Source organism: Anguilla rostrata, chromosome 2 (assembly GCF_018555375.3).
Source record: "Anguilla rostrata isolate EN2019 chromosome 2, ASM1855537v3, whole genome shotgun sequence".
In the NCBI taxonomy this organism is placed as follows: domain Eukaryota; kingdom Metazoa; phylum Chordata; class Actinopteri; order Anguilliformes; family Anguillidae; genus Anguilla; species Anguilla rostrata.
The window spans coordinates 25,013,371-25,039,636 of NC_057934.1; the positions used below are offsets into that span (position 1 = coordinate 25,013,371).

General features: G+C 39.6%; 1 protein-coding gene across 1 annotated transcript in view; it reads left to right on the forward strand.

Moving 5' to 3' along the window:
* The first annotated feature begins 1,581 nt into the window (after nucleotides 1–1,581).
* Nucleotides 1,582–26,266, forward strand: part of tbkbp1 (TBK1 binding protein 1) — a 110,233-nt gene continuing 85,548 nt past the window's right edge. The window contains exon 1 of the mRNA XM_064321369.1: nucleotides 1,582–2,072. The gene's annotated coding sequence lies outside the window, so the exon portion shown is untranslated. The remainder of the gene's footprint in view (nucleotides 2,073–26,266) is intronic.

A 26,266-nucleotide genomic window follows, 5' to 3' on the forward strand; every position in this document is an offset into this window, starting at 1 on the left:
ATCTGAGAAAGTAGGTTCTGCCTGGGGGCTGCTGCCATGAAGTTCCACCAACATTGAGAACCATGGCACAGCTGGCCACCGAGGGGCTACTAGAAGGACCCGGTGATGGCCCTGGTGGATTCTTCTGTGCAGTATCTCCAGAATCTGCGCAAATGAAGGGAATGCATACAGAAGCTTGTCCGGCCATTGATGCACAAGGGTATCCTGCCCCAACGGACTGCCCTCCTCCTCACTGAACAGTGTGATGTCTGAGCTGGAGCAAAGAGGCCGGTGTTTACTTTTCCAAACTGACACCAAATCGCCTGGACCACATCTGGGTGGAGGTGCCACCTTCACAGGGGAAGCCTCTGCTTCGAGAGACAGCCTGCCACCTGGTGGCGTAGACCAGGGAGATGTTCTGCCCACAGAAAAGCCAGACAAAGCTGGGCCCACATGAGTAGATGTTGAGAGGGATCCAGAGAGTGCTTGGACCTCGTGCCCCATTGGTGTCTATGTGGAAAACTGTATACATGTTTTCTGAGCCGAGAAGGACATGTTTGTCCCACAGGAAAGGCAGGAAGTGCTGAAGAGCTCAAAAAAACAGCCCTCAACTCCTGCTTGCTTATGTTTTCTGAGGCTGGACCAGACTGATACGTTGATGATTCTAAATGGCACCCCATCCAGTCAGGGAGGCGTCTGTTGTCACCACCTCCCGCCGAGACGGAATGGAGCCCATAGGTACACCTGCTGATAAATATTCTCTTCACGTCTGTGGCTGCAGAAGCATCTCTGTGTAAACAGCAATAGTATTAAGTTACACAACAACAAAAAAATGGTTGCCTTTGCTTCATAATTTTTTTATTGTTGTACATTAAAAATTATGTATAATAGTTTCTCTGGATTACTAAGAATATGTGGCGTGTACTTAATGAACTGAAGTCACATGGCCTACTCAACAATATTGCGTCCAACGATTTATTTTGTTTTGGGTGTATGTTATGTTTTAAAGGCTTATGTTATATGTTTTGAATGTGTTTTAGCTGGTGTTACAATGTTTTATTTGTACTGTCAAGAGCACAAGTGCAAGTCGTGGATCTCAGTGTGTTTATTGTCAAGGTAGAAGCAAACGAAATCGATTGCATGTTAACGCACAACTTCCTTCTTGCTGACTTTAGTAAGCCTAGTGCGCTCACATGACAATACAAGTTGAAATACAATGTTGAATCATTTTGTTATTCGTGTACACGTGCTGTAAAGGTAGGTACGTAGGCTATGTGCTATCAGTCGTAGTTGCATTGTGTATGAATAATTGTGCTTTTTAAAGATATGTGCTTATGTGTAGCCTATGCGAATTCTTCCACATTCTTGCGGTTATCGTCAAGTCAGTGGTAAACACTGGTCGCAAAACATTAGCCGCTTTCTTTTTTTGTCTGGAGTTCATTAACAAAACATATTTTCCCATTTCCCCCGCAAACGACTGTATTTGCATGGGTTCTTGAGCGTTTTAGGCCACCCCCATTACGCCCCTCGATACCACCTGGTTTAATTAAACATCACTAGGCCTACCTTACATTATTTCGTAAGTGAATGTTTTTATAGTTTTAATTGGCACGACGACTAGATATTCATGATGTAACTTCTTCAGTAAGAGTAGGTGTAATGACAATAAGACATTAATTCTTAGGAGTAACTGGTTTATTTAATTACCATCCCTTATCGTTCTACGCTAGTTTACAGTGCGTGCACTTGCATAACGTAAGACGTAAACCGTTTAGAAGGAAAATTTATCGGTGTGAGTGTAGCTACTATCTCGGGTACATGGGTGTTTGAAAGACGTGAAATTTTTGTGTTCGCCCCATCATTTCGAGAGGTTGACGTCCTTCTTTGCGCGGCAAGAATATTCAACAATCCACGCCCAGCGGAACGCTGTAGCGTCTGATCTCTGCCAGTCAGCGCTACCGGAGAACTGTTCCACTAATAGCACGAGGGGCAGCGACTAACATCAGCAGTCTTCAGGCATACAGCGAATGGGCACAGTTGGGACACATTTCGCTTTGTAATCATGGCACATCAGGACCATTCAATCTACTAGTGTGAGTATTCCATGTCTCTTCTGATGCTCTCTCACGCTGTTATATTGTTATCGTATGGTCAAGGAATTTAGCCTACATGAGTGCGTATGTGAAAATGCAGAGGCTGACGTTTCACGAGATGCTCCGTGTATACAGCCATGTTGTGCTGTTCGCAGTAATAGTTAATAAATAAATAAATAAAATAAAACGAGGACAGGGATATATTTTTGAGAGGCATGTATGGACGGCGGGCCGTGATGTGATGTCAGGTTCATATGACCCTTCTCTTAGTTATCTGAGTGTCGACGTTCTGTTTGATAAATGCAATCGCGGATCTGGTTAGACTGTTCTTGTACAAAGCTGAAGCATCGCCTTAAAGGGGACGTGTGGGGTTTGATAACGTCAGCACCTCCGCGCTGGAGTTGCAAAGCCTAGCCGCAGAAATCGACGAACTTAAGAGTGTAGGCTACCTAGTCCATGGTTTATTTTGTTCTTGTAAAACAAGCATTTAACAATTTAGGTATATATTAAGGCAGGAAAAAACGAGGCTCTTCATTAATTTAAAACACTCGTATTTGTATCCAATTGCAATGTACTTTTAATTAGCTATGTATTGTTTAAGAAAAAGCCCGTAAATGGTAGCCGACTGCGTTCAGTAGGCTACTTGAAACAGTAGGCTATAAATGACCACCATTTCGTTTAACGATGAACAAAGCAGAGCTGTTTCGTGTTGCTACTCATTTAGTTCAACCAAGCACTTCTCTCTCTTGTCATCAGCGCTGCAGAAACAGAGAATTTGAAAATGACTAAATGTGCTAACAGAAGATATAAAATTTAGAGGTCTCGGCTGCAGAGTGCAGACCTCGCCGGCCAGCAAGTCAGTAATTCATTGTAGCCTACATTGATCGGTTCCAAACGTCAGCTCTGGCCATCAGCAACAACACATTCAGCACCTTTGGCTTTAACCCAGAAACTGACCAGTGTCACTCGGAAAGGGGACAACGGGTAAAATGGAGACCTTGTTCTGTGATGAGCGTATGCAGATTGACGTACCACGATTTTTATGAACTTACTTGCACTTTTTCCGATGCTACCTTTGCTCATCACTGATAACTATCGGCATTTCTTCTAGTTATGTTAACTGCTGAATTTCAGATTTGACGTCCTGCCATCCAAATGCTTGTGGATAAATGCATGGTTTCTTCAGGATGAAGTGTGGTTTTACTGGCTTTGACGTTAGTGTTTTCTGGTAATTTGACTGAATGATTCACAGCTTGTTTCAAAAATGAATTTACTGAATAGGCAAAAACCTGTCAATCCGAGTACAGTGCATACTGGCTGGTTCTTTATAGCTGTTCATTGCGACCATTTGTATTTGATGGGGCCATTTGATAGTCTCATCGCACTGTAACGTCTGTGTGAATGCTCTCACCCAACAGTAAGTTGTCCTCTAGAGAGCCTGGATTTTTTGTGTTGACAGTGTCAGTTCATACGGTCTTCAATGGTAGCTTTGTGTCGTCAGGCATGGTGTTGGGACTGATAGCGAATGTTGGACAGCTCCCTGGTTCTGAAATACCTTTGAATCACTGGGCAGAAAGTTGGAATTGGGTAGCACACAGTTACAGTACAGGGACCTAAAGCCTGGTTCTAAGTGTTCTAATAGTAGATGCCTGCAATTAGGACTTTTTTTTGGAAAAAGCCATTGACAGAGCAGCACGGAAATTAGGATATGACACTCAACTCTTAATATTTGCAAAATTAATGAGAACTTTTACACTCAGTCCTCAGCCATGTGAGTTACCTATCCTGTGGGTCTATGAGACGTCTTTGAAAATGCCAGCTTTGTTCATCGCAACGTCCCCTGCCACTTTTTTCCTAACCATACTTTATTTAGCTTATATATCTACTTTTATGTTTTGGGCAGATTTCCATTACTGTCTTCTAGTGCATTTTGAAAATGTGTCATACAGTTATGAATCCTGGAAGAGGGATTCAGATTACCTTCCTAGGGGTAGAGTGGGTAGAGTTGCAGACCCTTTGCCTGCCCACACACCATAACCCAGTCCCACACAAGGGTGCAGAATGCGGTGATATCAGAGAAGAAGTGTTCGGAGAGCAGCTTGTTCATGCCTTCCAGTTGATTGGTCAAAACCTCTGCCATTCTGCTTATTGGCTGTTGTTCCAAATTTGGTTGATCCAAAATTCTTTGGTATTTCCATGGGGAGTGTGGAGCAGAATCAATATTCATGTAAGGTATGGCTGCTTTTGTAAAATGCTGAATGAAAAAAAAAAAAACAGGGTAGTAGTTTGATATAAGAAAATGAGCCAACTTCTTGAAACAGTTTTAGGTAGCAATTTTAGGAAAGTATTCCTTATTATGTCTGTATTTTTGAAAATTTGATTCAAACAGGGAAAGCAGACAGGGATGCAAACAGAGATTATATCACAGAGTAGTAGTGCCATGGGGGAATCAAACCCATGCTTGCACCAGGGATTAGTATACTGACTGACAGTCAGCCACCCTACTGACTGCACCACATGGCCCCCTATTTCATTGCATTAAACAGAGCAACAAACTAACAAAAAAGGCTGAATACATTTTAGTTTGATAGACTTTTTAAAGAAAGATAAACAACGGGAAAATGCACTGAAGCTGCACATCTGTTTTTGTCTAGTTTGTCTGTTTTTTTTGTCAAAGTAGTCCTCAACTGCTGATTTTGTCTCACAGATCAGTGTGTCAAAAATAAATAAAAGCAACTGAGCTCAGGCTTTACCTGCAAACACTAATATCAAGTTTCCACGTACAATGAAATACACCTGCATATGATATAAAAGAATGATTTGCGACTTGCAAACGAGTCAATATAAAAATGTACATTGTACTTGTAAAATGTTCTTTCCTTATCAGTATAATTTGATCTTCCTTTTCTCTAGTTTGCAGCATAAGCCTAGTTGTTGCATTTAGCAGATACTCTTATCAACTTACAAGTCTACTTACACTGCTTATATTTTTACACAGCACCAATTTATGCAGCTAGATATACAGTGCTGTATACTGAAGCAATTTCAGGTTAAGTGCCGTGCTCAAGTGTACAATAGCAGTGCTTTACCTGGGCTTCAAATCCCCAACCTCTGGGCTATAAGCGCAGGTATTTTAGTACAGTTCTTCAGCCTCACTTGAGGAGATCTTGAGTGCGTCCCATTACTTTTCACTCCTCACCTGCTTTCCTGCACTCCCCCACTACCACTCATTTTCTACCTGGAAGTATGTGGAGGAAAGGAGGGGAGGAAATGCGTGGGGGAAAAGACAGAATGAGGAGGCATGAAGAAAACTGGGACAGCTTATCTGCTTCTCTGTCATCAAAGCCTACAGTATGTACACTCTTGATGAAATAGCCCCATCATAAACATTTTATTTATACTGTTACAGCCTACATTCTATGGCATCCACATTCGAAGCATCTCACATAAGCTAATTTAGAAACATTTTTGTAGATTAGGGAAAAATCCCATTGCTTCATATTATCTGAGTTATTGTTTCCCAATGTTCAGTGTTCACATACATAAACACATTTATTTCTCACTGTAATTTGTGAAATCTGATTTGTTCATAGTAAATACAGTCTTTGGAAATGGTTGAATAAATGAATCCATGCATACTATTCACATATTTAACTAATGAGAGTTGCCCTGCTTTATGTTTAGTCACATTAATTTAATCAACATGCATACAAGCAAATAAAAAACTGCTTCCCCATCTTCAATTGCCAAATTTGTGTGTTAGATTAGAACTACAAATCTAATGGACATTTTGTTATCCATTATATATGATCTATCTTTTGGGTAGGATGCTATGTGTGATAACAACCCTCTGAACCATACATAAATGTGGCTAATATCTTCATAATTTGAGAAATTCAAGTTCTCAGCCCTCTCTGCTTACCAAAGTTTGGATAGTGTCAGATTCTGTGGGATGGTCTTTCAATCTCTGTTGGTGTGAGCTTGATGATGTCACATAGACATGTGAAAAGACTTCCGCGGTAACATACATCAATGTATCCTTCACCGGGAGGAGACAAGGAGCCGAGTTTACTGCTTTACTTGTCTCTTCCGATATTGGGACACTGGCGGGAGAGAGTACACAAAGATCAGTCTCTGGAGCCCGGAGGAGACGAGGTAGTAGTGGAGGAAAGGAGGATACTTTTTTTTATTATTGGGATGCACCCCTGCTGTTTCACACACATTTTCAGAACAGGGCCTTCGGTGCCTATTCTCCCTAGTTCCTTCAAAGATGATGTACTCAGTCAATTTTGTACATGAAAACAGATTAGCTTATGTGCTGACAACCTTCGCTCACATTGGTTTGCAGAACCAGGAGGTATAAGGCGTCCCAACCAGAGTGTATAACATTTTTGAAATATGTGCTCTGTGGTCCTTTCATTAGCGTCACCATCAGCACAGTGCTCATCCAGTATTCCATTTTAAGCATTCTCCATTCCTTTTTTATGACTTCAACATTGCTACAGTGGCTGCCAATGAGCATGAAACAGGAGAGGTGGGGACTTTACCTTTAAATGGATTATCGACCTAGATCTTTTTCTGTATTGTTTTTTTTTTTTTTTTTACTGCAGATCTATTATACCTTAAAACCAACCAGGTGTTTTTTGTTTTACAGTAGCTAAAGGATTTTTCATGAAATGCAAAAGGATTTGCTATTACATGAGATTCAGTCTAACCAGCTGCTGGCTTGGTATGCTTGTCACTTTTGTAAAACATTCACATTTGAAATCAGGAAAATTATTATATGAAGTTTAGTTTTCTTCCTCCCTAAGTTCACCAGCTGCCATCTCAGTGAATCTATTTGTGATAAGTTTCCTGTAGCCTATTAGTTGAGTAATATGTCTGTCTCATTCTCACCAAACGAAGAAACGCCATAGGGTCATACATGTCAGCTCAGAAAAGCACCGAATGACTGTGGTCCCCCTCCCCTCTTCTACTTATAGGCTACTTCATTTTTATTAGCACTTATCTCAGACTCCCTCACCATAATCTCCACAGTTTTCACAAGCTTTGTGATTAGGGGATATTAAAAAGTGCTTTGATGTCACTTTGGTCACTTTGATGGCACTTATGTTTGATGTTTTGAAATGTAGCCTAATTCTAATACTCTCCCTTCCTCTTGCTGTCAGAATCTGCCTCGTCATTCTGTCTTCTGAAATTACCACTGTTACTTTCGTAACATTCTTTCCTAACATTCACATAACATGTACCACACAGCTCTCAATATAAAAAATGTGGAAAATGGAAACTATTCATCTAAAACTATGCATCTGAGAGTTTTGTGATTGTTGAAGCAAAGTTACAAAAAAAAGGAAAAAGTGAGAACGAAACCCTACCAAGGACAATCAGAATATTTGCTGTTAAATGCTACTGACTCTTCATTTGAACTCTTTGCTTTTCATGAGATTGCCCTTGAATGGTAGAAGGTTTTATATGGAATAGAAAATAGGCGATGTCCAATAAATGTGTGGCAGTCAGCAATGTCTTCACAGCTAATGCTGTTCTTATTGCACAGCCCACTTATGCAGACTCACTTACTTTTACTGTGCCAACTGCTCAGGGTCATGTCAAGGACATTCTATTGACATAAGATTTTAAACTGGCCTGTGAGGGCAATATTTTATGGAATATGAGACCTTTACTTAACAAAGGCAGCTTTTAACAGGGACACTGACCGCTAGTTGCTCTACATGGCAGCTGAACCATACATGGCAACAAATGTATTTAATATAGTGTGCCTACCCAGGTCTACTGCATACAGCATTCAGATATCTTAGGTAGCATAAGTACAAGGCTCATTGTTTTCCATTTTTATTAAAATAAATAAATAAATAAAAAATAAAAAAAATCTGTAAATTTATTGGTGTTAATTTTCAATATTACAAAAACGGGCAAACATTGGTTGAAAAAATAGCCTAATGCAAACATCTGGGTGAAAATCAGATCATAAAAATAACAATGCAAAGATCAAGTTAGATTTTAATTACAGACATTGATAACTTACTGCTTTTCATCACATTATCAGCAGCTTGTTTGCTCCTTCTCCCCATTTTTCTCTTCACTTTCTATTTCAGGAAGCTTGTTCCAAGCTGTCCTGCATGTTGGCTTTGTAGTATATGGGGCTAGGCAGTCCATTACTATGTTGTGCTCTAACAGCCAATCACAATAGCTTTGGGGTTGAAGGTCAAGTATGACGTGAATGAGTGGAAGCAGTATGTTTGTTACGGGCCCGCGTGCGCTGTTGTATGTTATGTCTGCCGAAGAACGACCTACATAAATGGTTTATAAAATAATGTCTGGTATCCTTTGTCTGGCAAATTCCCACAGTGTGTCATAGAACTCTACATGGTGTCAGAAGCGGAGAAGCAAACGGATATTTATTGTCAAAAAACGGACACAACGGAAGGAACATTTTCAGTGTTAGCTACCGGCGTTAGCTGCACGAGTGAGACCACGGACTTCACCAGCAGGCTACAGCAACGACTGGATTTTCTGCTAACATTGGCGTGAGTTAAACAAAAGACATTGACATTGCTGACAGTCGAGTTTGGATTATACCGATGCAGTCGTTCACACCACCGTAACCGTTAACACTGACGGGAAACTTCGCAGAAAATTGGCGAAAATAGGATCAAAGACTGAACCTGTATCTTGTAGCCAGCGGGCTAAATGGTAAACCGGAAGCAAGGAAGATCGCTGTGTTGCTGCACTGCATTGGTGAGGACGCGTTAGAGATCTACAACACGCTGGAGATTCCTTGTGTAGATCCTGAGAACAGGAAACTGGAGGAGGTGATGAAGGTGTTTGAGAACTACTGTGCACCACGACGGAATACTGTTTTTGAGCGTCATCAGTTTTGGGCACACCAGTTTAATGAACAGGCAGGTATTGACAAGTTTGTCACTAAACTGAGGCAGAGAGCACGCAACTGTGAGTTCAAAGAGACTGAGGACCTAATGCTAAGGGACAAAATTGTATTCAGTGTAACAGATGGAAGAGTGAGAGAAAAGTTACTTACCATTTCAGATTTGACCCTAGCTGAGGCCATTGATGTATGCCGTGCGAAAGAAGTCACATCAGCTTAGGCTAAAGTTATGTCAGCTAGCAGTGGTGCAGAACAGTTTGTTCACGCTGTAGAGAAAAATGCCCACCATGTTCTGCCATCAAGAACTCAGTCTCCTAAGCAAGGCATGCACTCAACCAGTGAGCAGCAGGCAAAGACTTGTAACAGATGTGGAAAAACACACAAACCCAGAAACTGTCCCGCATTTAATGTTGAGTGCAGAAAATGTGGTAAGAGAAACCACTTTGTAGCAGTGTGTCGGTCAGGAGCAGGTGTTGCACCTATTGAGACAGAGGCTATGGGTGTAGACACACTGTTTATAGGCACAGTCACACAACTGCAGGCTCGCCCAAAAGACACTAGCTGACACACAACACTGCGTATAGGGGGACAAATGGTCAACTTTAAGTTAGACACAGGCTGAAGTTAATGGACTCCCACTAGCAATAGCAGACGAACTCCCAAAACAAGGCAAAGTGACAAAGACAGCGCCTGTACTCATAGCCTTTGGAGGCACCCGCATCACGCCCAAGGGTGTGATGTCATTGCTAGTGCACACCCAGCACAAACAGGCCCACTTGCAGTTTTATGTCCCAGACGCATCCGACACACCACTACAGGTGGCAGGGAGGCCTGTGTGCAGCTTGACCTCATTAGAAAAGTAGGAACATTAGCACACCAAGCGCCACCCCACACCAAAGAGGAGCTGCTCAAGCGCTACGCTGCTGTGTTCAAAGGGCTCTGCGAATTTCCAGGCGTGCACCACATCTACAGGAAAATTGTTCAGGAAAATTCCTTTTGCGGTGTTGGACAGACTGAAAGAGACATTGGACAATCAAGAACGGAGAGGGGTGTGTCGTAAAGTAACAAAACCGACGCCATCGGTGAGCAGCCTAGTAATAACTGAAAAGAAAATGGCACTCTAGGGGTGTGCTTGGAGCCTAGGGACCTAAACAAAGCAGTGCAGTGCCAACACTACTCCATACCGACACCTGAGGATGTGCAGTGCAGCCTAGCAGGCAAGAAAATATTCACAATCCTCGATGAAAAGGACGGCTATTGGCAGATAAAATTAGACGATAAGTCAGCTGATCTGTGCACATTCAACACCCCGTGGGGGAGGTACCAGTTTACACGCTTGCCTTTTGGCATCAAAAGTACCAGTGAGGTGTTCCAACGGATCAACTCAGAGAGCTTTGGTGACATTAGTGGATTGCAGATGACATGATCATAGCAGCAGCTACAAAGGAGGAGCATGACCACATCCTACAGCAGGTGATGGACAGAGCGATCAGGCTGAATGTGAAGTTCAATGCTGACAGGATACAATACATGGTGAGTGAAGTGACATACATGGGGCACATCATCAGCACAGGCGGGGTCAGAGCAGATGACTCCAAGGTGACAGCGATCACACAGATGCCCCCACCAGAGGACAAAAAGGGTCTACAGAGGACACGATTCCTAGCCCAGTACATCCCAGACGAGGCCACGCTCACTGTACCACTGAGAACGCTGCTCAGAAAGGACATAATATGGCAATGGCACCCAGAGCACCAAGCAGCACTGGACAGGCTGAGAACAGCGATCTCTCATGTAATGGTTCGGTCTCACTGAAGATGTCAAGATGATGGTTGAATCATGCCCTTCATGTCAAGAAAAGTTGCCCAGCAATCAAAAGGAACCTCTCCTTCCTCGCGGTGCCTGATACACCATGGAAGAAATTAACTGCTGACATCTTTGAATTCCAGGGACGCCCATTCCTGCTGATAGTGGATTACTTCTCCAAATATCTAGAGGTACTGAGGCCTAAAGCTGTTTTTGCGAGACATGGCATACCTACTGAGCTGATTGCAGATCATGTCCCCTCTGCTAGTGCTGAAATGTCTCAGTTTGCTAAGGAGTGGGGCTTTAAGGTAACACATTCCATCCCAGCCTTTCCTCAGTCAAATGGATTAGCTGAGAGAACCATTCAGTCTGCAAAGAACATGCTCAAGTCCACAGCACAGACAGGTGTTGACCCTCACTTGGCTCTCCTGCACCTGAGAAACACACCAGTCACAGGGCTGCGATACTCACCTGCACAACTACTCATGGGACGTGTCCTCTGCTCTGACCTCCCTGCAAGCAAAGCGGCCCTTAAACCAGCGACACCAGAGAATGTCCAGCAGGGTCTGAGACAAAGACAGCTTCAGCAAAAGAAGAGCTACGACAAGTCCGTGTCACCGCTTCCTTCATTCAGAAAGGGCGAGAGAGTGTGCATGGAGACAGCAAAAGGATTGCACCCAGCAACAGTGGAGTCAGGGATGAGCCAAGATTGTATGACATCATCACACCTGCAGGAGCTCGGTACAGGAGGAACAGGAGACAATTATGAAATCACTGACATGGAGTCTGATTCCGACCAGGAGATCGGGCAAGCACAAAACATTCCAAATGACAGAGCAGAACCAGAGCTGGTCACAGAGACTCAAGAGTGCCAGACAACCTGAGCAGGCAGGAGCACAAAACTGCCAGCTAGGCTACAGGACTATGTACTTGAGTAAACCAGTGGTACAGCCAGGTATTTTTTGAGTGTTGCTAGGGTCACAGTTCAGCATGACTCTACAGCGGTGTTATTACCATGTGAGTGAATGTTGTTCATGTTTACAGGTCTACAAAGAAAAGTGAAAGTGTTTTGTTTGTTAGTATACTCTAGCTAAGAGGGGGGATGTAGTATATTGGACTAGGCAGTCCATTACTACATTGTGCTCTAACAGCCAATCACAATAGCTTTGGGGTTGAAGGTCAAGAATGACGTAAATGAGCAGAAGCAGTATGTTTGTTACAGGCCCGTGTGCATTGTTGTATGTTATGTCTGCTGAAGAACAACTTACATAAAGGGTTTATAAAAGAATGTCTGGTATCCATGCGTCATAGAACTCTACAGGCCTCTTGATTAGCTTGCTGAATCAGAGCGCCCCTGTGCATAGCAATCAATGCTAACCACCACAAAGTCCATTTCGAAATTATTAACTTCTATGAGGATTGTAGCTAAATTGAGGAGTTGTAGCGAGCCTTTCTGTATATACTAACTAAAATTAAAAAAAAAAATTCAGTTTTCCATGTTACATAGATCATAATGAATGTAAATATTATGTTCAGTAAAATTGTTAGCTAGTTACCCAACAAAGCACAGATAGCTAACTTTTCCTCATTACATATAAATTTCATCGCCAACTATGGATTATTGCCATACTCATATCTGTGAAAGCAGCTTGAAATACAGGATTTTTATTATAGTAGAATGAAAGAGGCAACCTTGACTATGGAGCACCATTAACATTAGGCTAGCCTACTTAATGTGACATTAGGAGAAAAACAGCCTAACGTTGCGCAACTCTGATCTCTAAGGTGGTGGGAGCACAAATAGAAAGAAACAATGATGACACAAAAAATAATTTGATTTGATTACCTGGAAACATTAGTTAGTCACGTGGATACAGAGTCAACTGGTCGGCCATAGTAAGTATGGTAAGCATTGGTGGAATACAGTAATGGTAGCCTCCATTAGGCTACTTAGTCAAGAAAATAAAAAATTCTTCAAGATGACTGTGAAATAAAATAAATGCAGTGCACTGTGACATACCTGGGAGTTGCTTGATTAATGAGGGATAGTCTGTGTTCAGTCTGATAAAGATGATGCATATAACTGACAGGTCCTCTCAATGGGTGTTTCCGAAGCAAAAGCTTGACGGAATTAGCAACAGTAACTAAGGAGTGAGGGACTTAGGCAGGGCTTGACAAAGGGTGAAGTTTGTCACAAGAGGACGCTATATAATCTTACACAAAGAGGAACAACTTTTTTGATGCGTGCAAACATAAAATCCAGATGGAAATTGGTTTAAACCGATCAGCTTCTTTAAAAAGAAATCAAAAGCAATTAGCCTTACATGGGTAGTACATTGTGGATTTGGTCATTTTGAATCTCAGGCAAAAATCAATTACAGTCTGGGAATCAGTTTTCATATTTTGAAAATTCTATTTCATTCATTAATGTTTACACACATACACACACACTCCAGGAGAGAGAATGTATAATGCTATGCTATGTATGATGAGCTTTGTTAAGTGAAAAGGTGGTTGACTCCCAGACCAGCTTTCTGTTAGATTCAAGCATAGGACTTTATGCATTTGCTCACATTATAAGTTTATACTTGGTCCAATTTTAAGATTTTTCTAATTCATCCCAATGTGTTTTATTTGTAATGAAATTGCAGTTGTACTATCTTTCCGGTGTTAATCAATGCTTTTTGCCCTCACACTGCATGTAACCATTTGATGTTCAGCATTGCTGATTTCAACTTATGAGGTAAACAATTCAATTTTAGGATGTTTGTTAAGTAAACCTTTCCAGAAGTGGTCATTTATGTAATCTCCTCCCACAAGATCTACTCCCCCTGTTAAACCATTGATAAGACTTTCAGCTTCATCTAGTCCAGAAGTGTTGTTTTATGTCAGTTATGTCAGTAATGAAGACCAGGCAGCTCAATCAGACAATTTACTGCCACACCTACAGAAATTTGCCTGTGGTGTGAAGCAATATTTTCTATCCCAAATACTTTTGTTTCACAATCAGTCATTTTTGAAATGTTGTCTGCTTTTTGCATCCCATTCAGAATGAGTTCCTGAAATTCATAGCAGTTCCACCCACAAATTTGTGCATTTGTGTCACTGTCATAAGCCTGACACGTCCTTACCATTCTGCTTCATCAACTGAAGTGGAGAGCTAAATTTGGTGAATGGCAGCCTCTCAGCAAAATCATAAAACATTTGACTCTGAGTTTCAAAAATTTTTATGACTGTTTTCAGAGGACTCTAAGCCCAAAAAAGGGGGTCTCTTTTTGGGAAGCATTGTCAAATAAGCAGTCAGGAATTTTCAATGGCAGTCTAGATTTTACTGCAATTGTTTGGGTTGTTGTATAGCAGAACTCATGAAACATGGGATGTTCTAACAAAAAACACTTTTGAATCTGTCGTGTCTAAAATGTATGCAAGTATAATGGACAAAGACAATTGACTGTGGATATGGAGACTATTTATTCTTAGCGCTAGACCAAGTATGAATCTGTGTTGCCAATGTTCAAGCTTACAGTTACAGTTAGGCAGGTTACAGAAGCTACAGAATACAACATAGTCAGAAGGTTACAAACGTTTTGTGTGTGTGTTTGTGTGTGTGTGTGGCGGGGGGTCGGAGGGGGGTAGGGGGGTTTGAGTTTGCAATTGCAAACTGAGGGGTGGGGAGTTGAGAGTGTGTTTGCAGACCTCCTACAGTACCTTTGCGTTAAAAACCCAGGGTCTAAATCTTCAAAATATACTGTACTATATCTATATGAACTATATATAAATATATTCTAAATTCAGTAGTTTTGTAGAAATTTTATTTAAATTGAATGGTAAACAGAAATTAAAATAGGTATTTTAACACCTTATCTGTGTTTTTAATAACACCCTACTGACAAGCACCCTCAATGACAACCCTTCAATGGCCCTGCATTCAGTCAATCACTGCTCGGTGTTGGCTCTGAATCTCACAACATCATGCTCGAAAAGGGAAAACATGGGAGAGTACAAGAAGAGTATCACCATTATAAACATTGGTATCACACTAGGGTTGAAGAGTTTGCGTATGGACCATTTTCAATTTCTGGTCATTTTGAAAATCCTGATTCCTGAAATTTCTGTACAAACTGGAAGCTGCAACAAGAACAGTTAGAGATCAAAAAATATTCTGACTGATTTGTATTTGAACAAATAACAATAGTCATAACAATAATTATAATGATTTTATTCTTCAAAAAATAAAAAGTATCGCGCAACTAAGTCTGCTCGGCTTGCTTATCTCAATAATAAATAACCGTAACCAACCAGATAATAAATGGGTATGTGTAGCCTATTCGAGAAACATATTTAAATCTCATGTACAACCTGTAAAATGAGGATTTAAATAAAGTGTCAGCTTCTGTCATTAAAAAAATCTAGTTATTAAACAGTACTTTCATTAAGCTGCCTATTAAGACAAATCTCTTCATCACCTATTCTAATAGCCTACTGCAACCTAGTTAAAAATTGCAAGTGCCTGCAAAAAATGTACACTGACTAAAATAAGGATATTCACTTTGGACATGATTGTATTTTTCATGACATCATGCATGGAACCAAAAGAAAGAAACTGGCCTATTTTAACCCCAAATTTATGCATAGGAAAACTAATGCCCAGCCGTTTAAATGTAGTTTGTATGAGTGGAAATTTCACACGCATTTTAACAAAAATGTATTGTGTCTATTTATTTGTTACATATGCATTGCATGTTAAATTAGATTTCTCCCACTTTCAGGAATGTAAAAATATCTGGTTCTCCTGTTAATTTTCTTGGGGAACCAGACGGGGAATCCCATGATCCCGGATCTGAAGATCCAACCCTATATCACACTTTGTTTTTATGTAATCATCTTCAATATAATTATGACACTCAGGTTCAGGGTGGTGATATCAACATTAAAGCATTGCCGTGAAATTGTTCAAAAGAAACATATTACACATTATGAATAAACATATTTCAGAATGTTTTCTACCATCAGGTTATCAAGGGAAAATGCTATTTTTCCATTTTATGCTGTCTATTTTTATTCATTTTGAAGACACTCTGGCATTCAGCACTTCTGGGACTCATTGGTTAATAGGACCTCTGTTCAATTATACGGTTAATGAAAATCTGTTAACTGGTGACCCCCAGTGCCAGGATTGAGAGTCCATTATCTATGGAAATGCAGGCCCCTTGGTCTGAAATGTGTAGGGAATTCATGGCAGGCTTTGAAGTGTGGAATTCTGTGGTCCTCCTCTCATTACACCTATTTACTAATGGTCATGACTTGATGGCTGTGCACTTAATTTGCCGTGCTGTTGTCCAAGCCCAAGAGGACTACCAGCCAGTTCTAATTTCAGGGGTTGATGCACAGGAGTGAATCACATCTTTCAGTGTTCCTGCTAATCACAAGTCACAAGCCAGTTTCATGTGGGTGCACTTTACTACTTTGAAGCCACTTCTTGTTTCTTGCACAAATAGAATTTGCAAGGGCTTTGACCTCTGTTGGCTGTTGCGGACAGAGGGAGTACAATTAAGAGTACAACAATGAATAAGAAAACCTGACAGTGGCATCTTATTTGGTCAATTAGGAGCCACTTAGAAAGAATACTGTACCATACTTTATGTTTTGTATGTGGACACAAAGAGTTTGTTTATATTTGTTATACTAAGGGTCTGTTTCATTAGAACTGTTGCCTTAGGCTTGCTTTTGTGTGTGTGTGTGGGGGGGTTAGGCTGTAAAGCGTTTGTGACAAATTTTTAGTGAAGTGCAATTTTGAATGTACAATGTTATACAGGGGAAATACTGAGTTTTGCCTGTGAATTTGCCTTTCAATTTACAGTACAATTACACATATCCAACCCTGTTAGGAGCAAAGGTATGTTGAATAACTCAAGTGCTTTGTTTTGGCTGCCCTGTTTGCAATGAAAAACAAGCAGGACTCCCTAAACAGATCGGGATACTGAATGTGTGATTTATTAAATGCAGTAAAACATATAACAAACATTTGGAAACATTTTGGTGAAGAATTATTAAACGTAAATACCCGGAGGTGGATTTTACATGTGACAGATGTAAGGCTGCCCAACCTCTTTTCAGGAATTCAGGAATTTAGGAATTCTTCCAACAGTCATAGTGTAGCCATAGCTGGTAATGTGATTACCTTGCACATCAGATTTTGCACTCATGGCTGTAATTATTTAGCATTTCATGTTTGTTAAACAATTCATTTTTTAGCTGTGACTGCTGCTCTATAGCTCTGTCTGTCGGTCGGTCGGTTGGTTGGTTGGTTGGTCGGTTGGTCCACAAAAGTGTCCCACCCTGTAGCGGCCACAGTTTTCGCCCCAGGAGGCTGAAATTTGGCATGGACATTGGTCGTGACCGAAGGTAGAGCTGCGTAACTTTCAGGTCGTGGCCTATCACAAAAAGGCACATAACTCCCGAATGGATTCACAGATTTGCACAAGATTTTGTGGAAAGGTTGATCATGAGCCAAAGAAGAGGTCACTTGTTTGTGCGAGGGTGTGTGCGTGGATGCATGCACACAAGGATGCATGCACGTGTGCGGTCGCAGCTATTGCGGATTTGCGCTTGTTTCACGCTGATGCTATCACGTGCCATTTAAACCATGTTTTTTAGTTTGTCTTGCAGTGTAGACTTTGTCTTATACAATATGTTAATACATCAGCTCAATTATTTATATCTAGACATTAAGAACTCATATTTCAGAGTAGGCATTAATAGTATTAATAACATGTATCCAGATGAGCTCTTTACTGACCAATGCATTTACACGGGCTTATTCATACACATTTTATGTTCTTTAAGTGTTATAAGTCCTGAGAGCTGGGAAAATGTTTGTCTCATGTCTGCAATACAGCTACATGACAAAAGGAACAGGGGAGCTGCCTCTCCTGCTCACACCCATTGGATGGCAAACATTATACCAAGTTGTTGTTAAGTTTGTGAAAAAGTTATACCTCCTCTGAGGGACAGTTATTTCAGAATACAGTAGTTGTGTATCAGAGCAGGTGGTGGTCAGAGAAATTCTGTTGTGTGTAAATTGGCAAATTTCACAAACAAAATCAGAACTTTCTAATTACCTAATAATACCTTTTGCAACTTAACTCAGTATAGCTAATGACAAGGATACAGTGTTCCAAGAGCGCACTATTTCACCTCACCTTTAGTGTTCAGCACACTACTAGAAGAGGGGTGAAATCCACTATTCCTTCTACAGAAGGGCGATTATGTGTTATTTTTTATTCAGTTTTCACAAACTGTATTCACAGACATTGTCAGTGTAATGTTTTGCCGGTTACTAAGTGGTTTTTGTTTAGTCTGCATAGGCATTAATAAGCGTTTCAATTTGGTCCCTTTGACCTTTTTTTTTTTTTTTAGCAGTGGGGACATTTTATCACAAGACTTGCCTCATTGCTTAGACAATTTAAAATGTGGGCAAAGGAAATTTGAGTAACAGCACTGTAATTTGAAAGTGATGTCCCCATGTTTACTCCATTGTCTTTACACAGGCATTGCTGTTTGTTCTGTTACTCTACGATAGAGAATACACACAACAAATTACATCGGATAATCTGTTATTTTGGAGGCTTCGTGGAGGCTTTCAGGATGTAACCCTGTGATTTTATTAAATTAAGCAATTCACGTATTCTTCTCTCATCAGAGATCTCCAGGGATCATTGTCTCTTTCTCTTTGACAGCGTGTTCATTTCTCTGATTTTCAGTACACCATGTAACAAGTCTGAGCTCATCTGTACAAACAGAAAGAAATGCCATTTATAGCTAAAATGGGACTGTGCTGAAAGTTGCCTACTTTACAGAGGGAAGACTATTAGTCTTATCAGGCAGTGGTGCCATATGTTGCTACTAGTACATTCCTTGCATGGCTCTTGCACACTAGATGTGTGCACATCATGTGGGCCGTGAAATATTTCTGGGTTGGTTCCAAAAATATTGAATAGAATTTGAATTAATGTGCAAGGTCCATTTGAATCAGTTTTATTAGGAACAAGCTTTTTGACTAAACTCTAAAATGGACAACAATGCTTAGACTTTTAAAAATATTAATTATTTGTTAGTCGGTATCTCCACAAGGTTTCTTCTTAATCCTATGCGAGATGTAGGTTAATCAATATGATTGCTGACTGAACTGTCGTGTCCTGGGATTTGGAACCTTATTACAGGTGCCCTCATCACTATTGTCATCCAGAAGCCTCAGCAACAGATACTGAAGGCTTTTTAATTATGTGGGCACTGCATACTCAACAATGAAATGGCATGGATCAGTAACTGGATTTTTTCAAAATCTAGATGTGTTTTTATGACCTTCTTGAAACAATACATTGAGTACATTCTTGAAAACATGGGTGATAAATAGGCTTCATGACTAATTATACAGTGTGAAATTAATTTAGTATTTCTTCTATTCTTTCTCCTGCTATATTCTTCCATCCATACAAAATTAATATAAGTGCACATTTATGTAAGCCACTTCCACTTTGACAAATTTAGCTGATTACGAGCAAGAACCTTGATGCACCACAAGCTCTCTAGCCCTGGCAGGCAAAATCCCATGCTGTTGATTATTCATGAGCAGCCTTGTGAGTCACGAGGGGCATTTAGATGTTCTAAGTGCTTGGTACAAGTGACATGAATTCTACTTTTTTATTTCTGGTTTTAGGAGTTGTCAGACAGTTGTGTAGTGAGACAGAAGCAGCTGTTTTTCTGGTTTGCTTCAAATAGAAGTGTGAAGACACAACAATAATAAACAAGTCATAATAGAGTCCGGCTTCAAATTTAATCATTTTTAGGGCAAGGCCACCTTGGCCTTGGCAAAGAAGAAATTTCATCAGTCCAAAATGGGACCAAGCCCAGATCAGGAGGCAGTAAGCCTTCAAATTTAAGCTCAAAATTAAATTTAATGTGAGGGCATCAATGCCAAAAAGCACACTGTAAAATCGCTTAAATTCTATTCAATCAGTCACAAGTCACAAGAAATAAGTATACTCACGAGGAGCAGAAAAACTGTTTATACCATAAAAATAGCAGGTACTAGTAAGTGCACATATTTCTTTTTTAAACCAGCCCTTTCTATACCATAAAGCAAAAACATGGCAGGTACTACAAAGTTCTCAATGTATGTAGAGTGGATGCACATCCTCTATGTGTATCCTCTTTCATTGTATTGTATATGCAATGTAGTCTGTAAGTATTTGGACAGTGACACAATTTTTGTTGTTTTGGCTCTGTATGCCAGCATGTTGTATTTGAAATGAAGCACTGAACACGAGGTTAAAGTGCAGACTGTCATGTATAAAAAAGTCTGAAATACTCAGGTCATCCTATATAGATGTAAATACCCTCTAAGCTGACAGCCTGCTCTTTAACCTCATATTCATTGTTTTATTCCAAATCCAATTTGCTGGAGTACAAAGCCAAAACAAAAAAAATTGTGCATCACTTATTATAAATTTACCATTTACACTGTAATATTTTGTTCTCTGATTCTCTTAACCGAAACTAAAATATGCAATTACCTGTAACTTTTCAGATTGCGTATGAATGGCTGTATATTTCTACATATATTTATACTAATATTTATCCTGCTAATCCCTGCCTAGCTTGCTAAATTGGTCCTAACGTAATGCCTGGTAGTTAGCTGAGGATTATTGATAGCTTAATTGATCGTTGAAGAAGCACTAATCATTTTATGAATAAACAGTTATTGGTTATTATTAAAATTTGCTATAGCTACAGCCAGCTAAGTAAAATTTGTGATGTTTTATTTGGTTTTTCATTTAACAAATTAACTTTCCTATAAAAATGCATATTGAGTTTTCACACTTAAAGAGAAAGATGGAATCCACTTAGGCCAGTGTTCTATTTTCTGCTGACAAATGCTGACATACTGTTGTAGCTCTTGCCAGAGGGCAGATCAGTGCATTTGACTTAGCTGAACATGATAACTCAGCCAGTTTTAATGAAGAAGTATCTCATATACTTCAAAGCATTGGTTCTTAGAATGCCAGAACAGTCTGGCATTCAAGTAATACAGTATTCAGATTCCTTAGTTAATTTATTTTTGGCTGGACCGCAACAGCAATGTTTGTGACTGAGTGACTGACTGAGTGACTGAGTGAGTGATGAAATTACACCATTGGTTGGCCGAGTTATGAAGTTACACCATTGGTCGGCCGGATCACGTGTGTTAGGTCCAGCCATATACTAGGTTTTGACCTGGTCTTGTTTGTGAATTTAAGGATAGCAGAATGTATTGTTGTCCCTTGTATCTTTTCCAGGGCAAAGGCCTTGGTCAGGAGCCCAGTTTCCCATTAACTCAGTTGATAACAAACCCACAGCCCTGGCCAATACTGATGCACATTGCAAAGGTGGCAGTTCCTCTATCCATTCTAAGTTTCTGTCTCCTTAAGGTGGGCTCGTCCCAAAGATGTCCCAGGGCTGAGCTCTGCTTCTGAACATCATACTTGATGTGAATGTTAAACATCATTTTCTGTAGCCTTTTGATCCTTTTCTCTGTTGGTGCCCATTCTGAGTATGAACAACCCAAGATCTATCTGAATAGTCAGTGTGTTGATGAGTACTGTGACAATGACGACCATCAAACCTCAATCTTTCTTGCATTTTTGATGTAACTATATGACTGTGCTGTCAAACATACCGCAGGAAAGTATGACAGTATATTTAGGGGGCTTCTGATGTCTGGGGTTTTTTATTGCTGTGGCCGTAGAGCAGTCCCAGTTAGATGGTTGATTATGTGATGAGGAGTGATGTAACCATTCTGTGATGGCACTCACTGCCCACTCAACCTCACAAGGCTCCAAGCGTTCTGTGGAGGCGTAATGCAATATAAGCGGTAGAAGAGATGCAAATGTAAATGTAAATGTCAATGTGTTATTGTCTGATGGTATATGTTGAGAGGAAAAGAAGGGGTACATAACTTTCACTTATAAGTGGGACTGATTGTGTGTATTAACAAAGGAAAGGAGAGTGCATCTGTGTGGGAATGAGGATTTAGTGTGTGTGTGTGTGTGTGTGTGGTTCTTCCTTGGTATTCATGCTGTGCCCCTTTGAGCTCCCAATGTGTCGGCCCAGGAAACCAGGTTAGCCACTTGCCTCACTTCCAGTGGCGGACTGCCAAATTCCCCCAGGTGTCCCTATAAATAACATCTGCTGCTAAGAGGCTGTCTTCACAACGCAGCTGCATTCCACTGTGCTACTGAACCAGAACCCTGTAGCAGTACAGTCATTAGTGTAATGACTAGTACTCTAAACATGCAGCACACCTACTAACTCTGCAGTCAGTACTTCCATTGTTTATTAATGGAATATTACTGTGTTGAGATATCAGCCTGTCTTGTTCAGAAGATCTCAGGTCATTAAGAAGCTGGTAAACGGAGCCATAATTATAGTCAGATTTTAGAAGTACTGCGCATGTTGTTTGTGAATGAGTCATCTCTGCTGTAACAAGGATGATGATGTCATTAGCTGAGTAAAGCTAGATTATAAGCGGTGCAGCTATGCCACCTTAATGCTGTGAAAGCATTGCAAGATAGGTGGGACCAAGGTGGAGAAATAAATCTTTTTATGTGGTAATTTAACCAATGCTTTCAGCCAATGTGATGTTTTTTACTTATCACCTTTGACCATTTTTGCTATTTTACTCTCTTCTTTAGTACGTAAGATTTTGATTAACTCTTGTTTTGATTGTGTCTCTATGTTTTATCATTCTGTTTTCATTTATTTGTATTATTTCTTCATTCTTGTTTCAGTCTTCTTTGTGCATTTTTACTTTTATTCTGTCTCATGAAGTACTTTGTTACTTTGTTTTGAAAGGTGCTATATGAACAAAGATTGTTAGTATTATTATTATTATTATTATTATTATCATTTCATGTGCTAAGCAAACACCAGACAAGCTAGAGATATGCGCAGTTACGATCAACCGCCATCTTCAAAGTGCACTCTCAGAACAGCAATAAGGTACAGTGAATAAATTTTCCAAATGTACCCTGAAAGTGCAATGTTTTATTTGTGTAAAAATTGATAATTCACAAACAAAAAAGGTGAAAATGAATTATGCATGTCTGGCAAGGGGTATAGGTTTTTGTACCTATAAAGTGACAACTCAGTTACAAGAAATTTTTTCTGAGAGTGTGCAAGCCTCAAGACCTACGGGAGAAAATAGTTTTTTAAATATTTAATATTCAATATAAGCACTGATGTGTTGTCTGAAAAGGGGAGTTTTTAGATGCCTGCTGAAGATACCCAGTGGATGAGTCCCTCTGATTGTAGAAGGTCGTTCCACCACTGGGACAAAAAGGGCAGAGAAGAGCTGGTGCTGAGTGGAGCAGCTGTCTGGCTCTTGGAAGAGATGGGTCAGCCTGTTGGCGAGAGGATGCTGAACAGAGAGCTTTGAACGGAGAGTATGGTGTAGCCGTTATCTGAAGATAGGAAAGGGTAGTACTATTCGCAGCTTGGTGTGCCAGCATGAGACATTTTAATGCTTGGCAGCCACCGTAAGCCAGCAGAATGGTGTGGCATGTTTGAATTTGGGCAGGCTGGAGACCAGGTGGGCAGCAGCAGTCCACCTGCACTGGCCTGATTGCACAGTCCACATATGAGATTACAAGGGCATTTAAGGGTCACGATGAACATCTGTCTGCACAACAGTGGCCGCTCAACACAAGTTCCAGTAAAATCAGTTCCATTAATTCATGGCTGTGGTATTCTCTAAGTATCATTATTATTATAAACTCACTGGGCCTCATTTATCAAAATGTTCAAAGAAAGGTGTATATTTTGAGTTCATAAGAAAAAGTAATACTGAATTAATAAAACTTGTGAGACACCTCAATTTTGTTCTTATTCATGTTCATGTTCATCAATCCCAAATGTAAATGAGGTGTGCCTGCACATTATTTATAATTGGCATAAGTACTCATCCTACGAAAGCCATTTAAGGATGAACGTTCCCGGTCCAATTATGCAGAAATGGCAGGTTACAGCAAAAGGGCAAAAATAGGAAATTGCAAAAAATAAATAGACAAATCAGAATATTATTAAAACTAGAAGCTTCAATGACATTCTGACATTACAGACCTGTAAGAGATTTCCCATCTTATTCAATGGGTCAATGAACAATGAAGTTCAAAAGATTATACCAGGCATGTTAAAACAACATTTTGAGTGAATAACGTCTGTGTTTTACAGCTGAAAAAATAGCTATTTAAACACTGCTTAAGTAATTAATGAGTCCTATCACTTATTTTAAAATAGGTAGGCTACATGCTTTTAAAATGGTAATTGAATAAACCTCTATCAAAATTATTATTATTATTATTATTAGTAGTAGTAGTAGTAGTATAGTAGTACTAGTAGTACAATCCAAATATTAATTGAATAAAGCAGATAGTTAAAAAAATAAGGCCAATAAGAAAACAAGTACAAAAATACAAAAGCAATCAGACAGTTTTTGAAGGGTAAGATGTACTTTAGTGCCACTGATGAACAGAATGGTAACAATGATGCTAACAAAGTACTGCTGAAAATGTAATGAAAGTGTGACTGTGCATTAGTTAGATTTGAAAGTGCCAATGTTCTGACACTATCAGATTTACTGTGGTATGATAAGTTATAATAAGATGCAAGTTATGTGTAATTTCTCACAATCACCAAAAGCTCACCATCTGAGAAAGTTTCTGGCTATCATTTAGAGATGAAACATACTTGTTTTTTCTTGGATATATGAAAAAAATCAATTCTTGATATTAAAGCCATGAATAAATAAGAAATATTTCTGAGAATATTGTACACAATTATGTTATTGTTCAGAATTGTTCAGAAAGACAAATTAATTTAAAAAATTGAAGACAAATTTTGTCAGATTTTGGTCTTTCTTTTGATTATGAGTTTTTTGTACATGCTTTGTGCCTGGTGTTAATATAAACTGAAATGTTGTACTGGATTGCTGATGATCCTGTCCACACTATATAATCAAGTTAGATTATTGCGTACAAAATACATATCCAGAACATAATCGTGTGAAGGCATAAGAACTGCCGGCAAAACAGGGATGCTGCTCTGTAATATTTAATTTATGCTTCTGAGTAGACCTCTGTGCTGTGAAGAGGTAAAGGTGGGGGACAATGATGGTCCAATGAGAGCCAATGAGCATGCAGGTGTTTGTTGTCAAGGGTAACCCTCGCTCAGCTGGTAATAGCTGCAGGCCAATTATTCAATTCTAATTTGTAGATTCGACCATAGTAAAACTTCCCTGTAGTGACACAGAATTTAGCTGTCAATCATAAGCTTTTCAATAAATTTAGCTAAAATCTCTTAATTGGAAAAGTTAAATAACTTAGAAAGTGGTATGAAACTTGGTTAATTCCTTAGTAATGTGGTATGAAATCCCAATTGATGTTGTAGCCATAGGTGTAGTATACAGTTTAGGTTTAGATTTAGAGCTTGCATCAACAGATAATGCAACATGATTAATCAGTGGGACCATTTTTGTGTAAAGGGCTCTGAAAATATTATTGTATCACACATTGAAGTCCAGATGACTAATATTGAAAGTTTTGTAATTATTACAATTCCCATTGCTTCTAAAAAACAAAAAGCAAAAAAAAAAAAAGAAAAGAAAAGAAAATGGAAATCAAAATCTAAAGCTTTACTGTCTATAACGAGGAAAACATCTAAGCAGTGAAATCAGCATGTGAAAGTGTGATAACATTACTCTCAGTGATGGCTTGTGCATAATTAGTGGTTATGATGTAGATCATGGGGGAGAGGCAGTGTGATAATATTACTCTTAGTGATGGCGTGTGCATAATTAGTGGTTATGGATGTAGATCATGGGGGAGAGGCAGTGTGATAATTGACTGAAAAGACCTCTATCGACCTCTAGCTGAGGGATGACTGAAATGTAGGAGAGATTTCCCAAGATAAACCTACATCTCAGGTTAAAAATAAAAATGAGTAAGCTTGTGTTTTATATTGCATTAAATAACATTTTATTTGGCAGATGCTTTTATACAAAGCAACACGCAAGTGCATATCAAAGGTCATTGGAACAATTACAAAACACAGGTTAGATGAAATACAATTCTCATAAAGTACAACCGTGCATAACCATGAAAATTAAGTCTAGCACATACAGTAAAGCACTAACTATACTGTAAAGCAATAGAGTTATGGCTGTGTTAAGCTAGAGGTGAGCCAGGTCATCACTGTAAATGAGATTCCAGTCTTAATTTACCTTCTTGGTAAAATAAAGGAAAATAAATAAAAAACTAAAATAAAATGTACACAAGATATATGATAAAGAACTTCAGCATCGCACTGCTTGAAGATCAAGATCCAAGATCCAAGTGTTGATTGAGTGTCATACTTGACTGGGGGTGGCCCTGCAGAGGGGTGTAGTGTT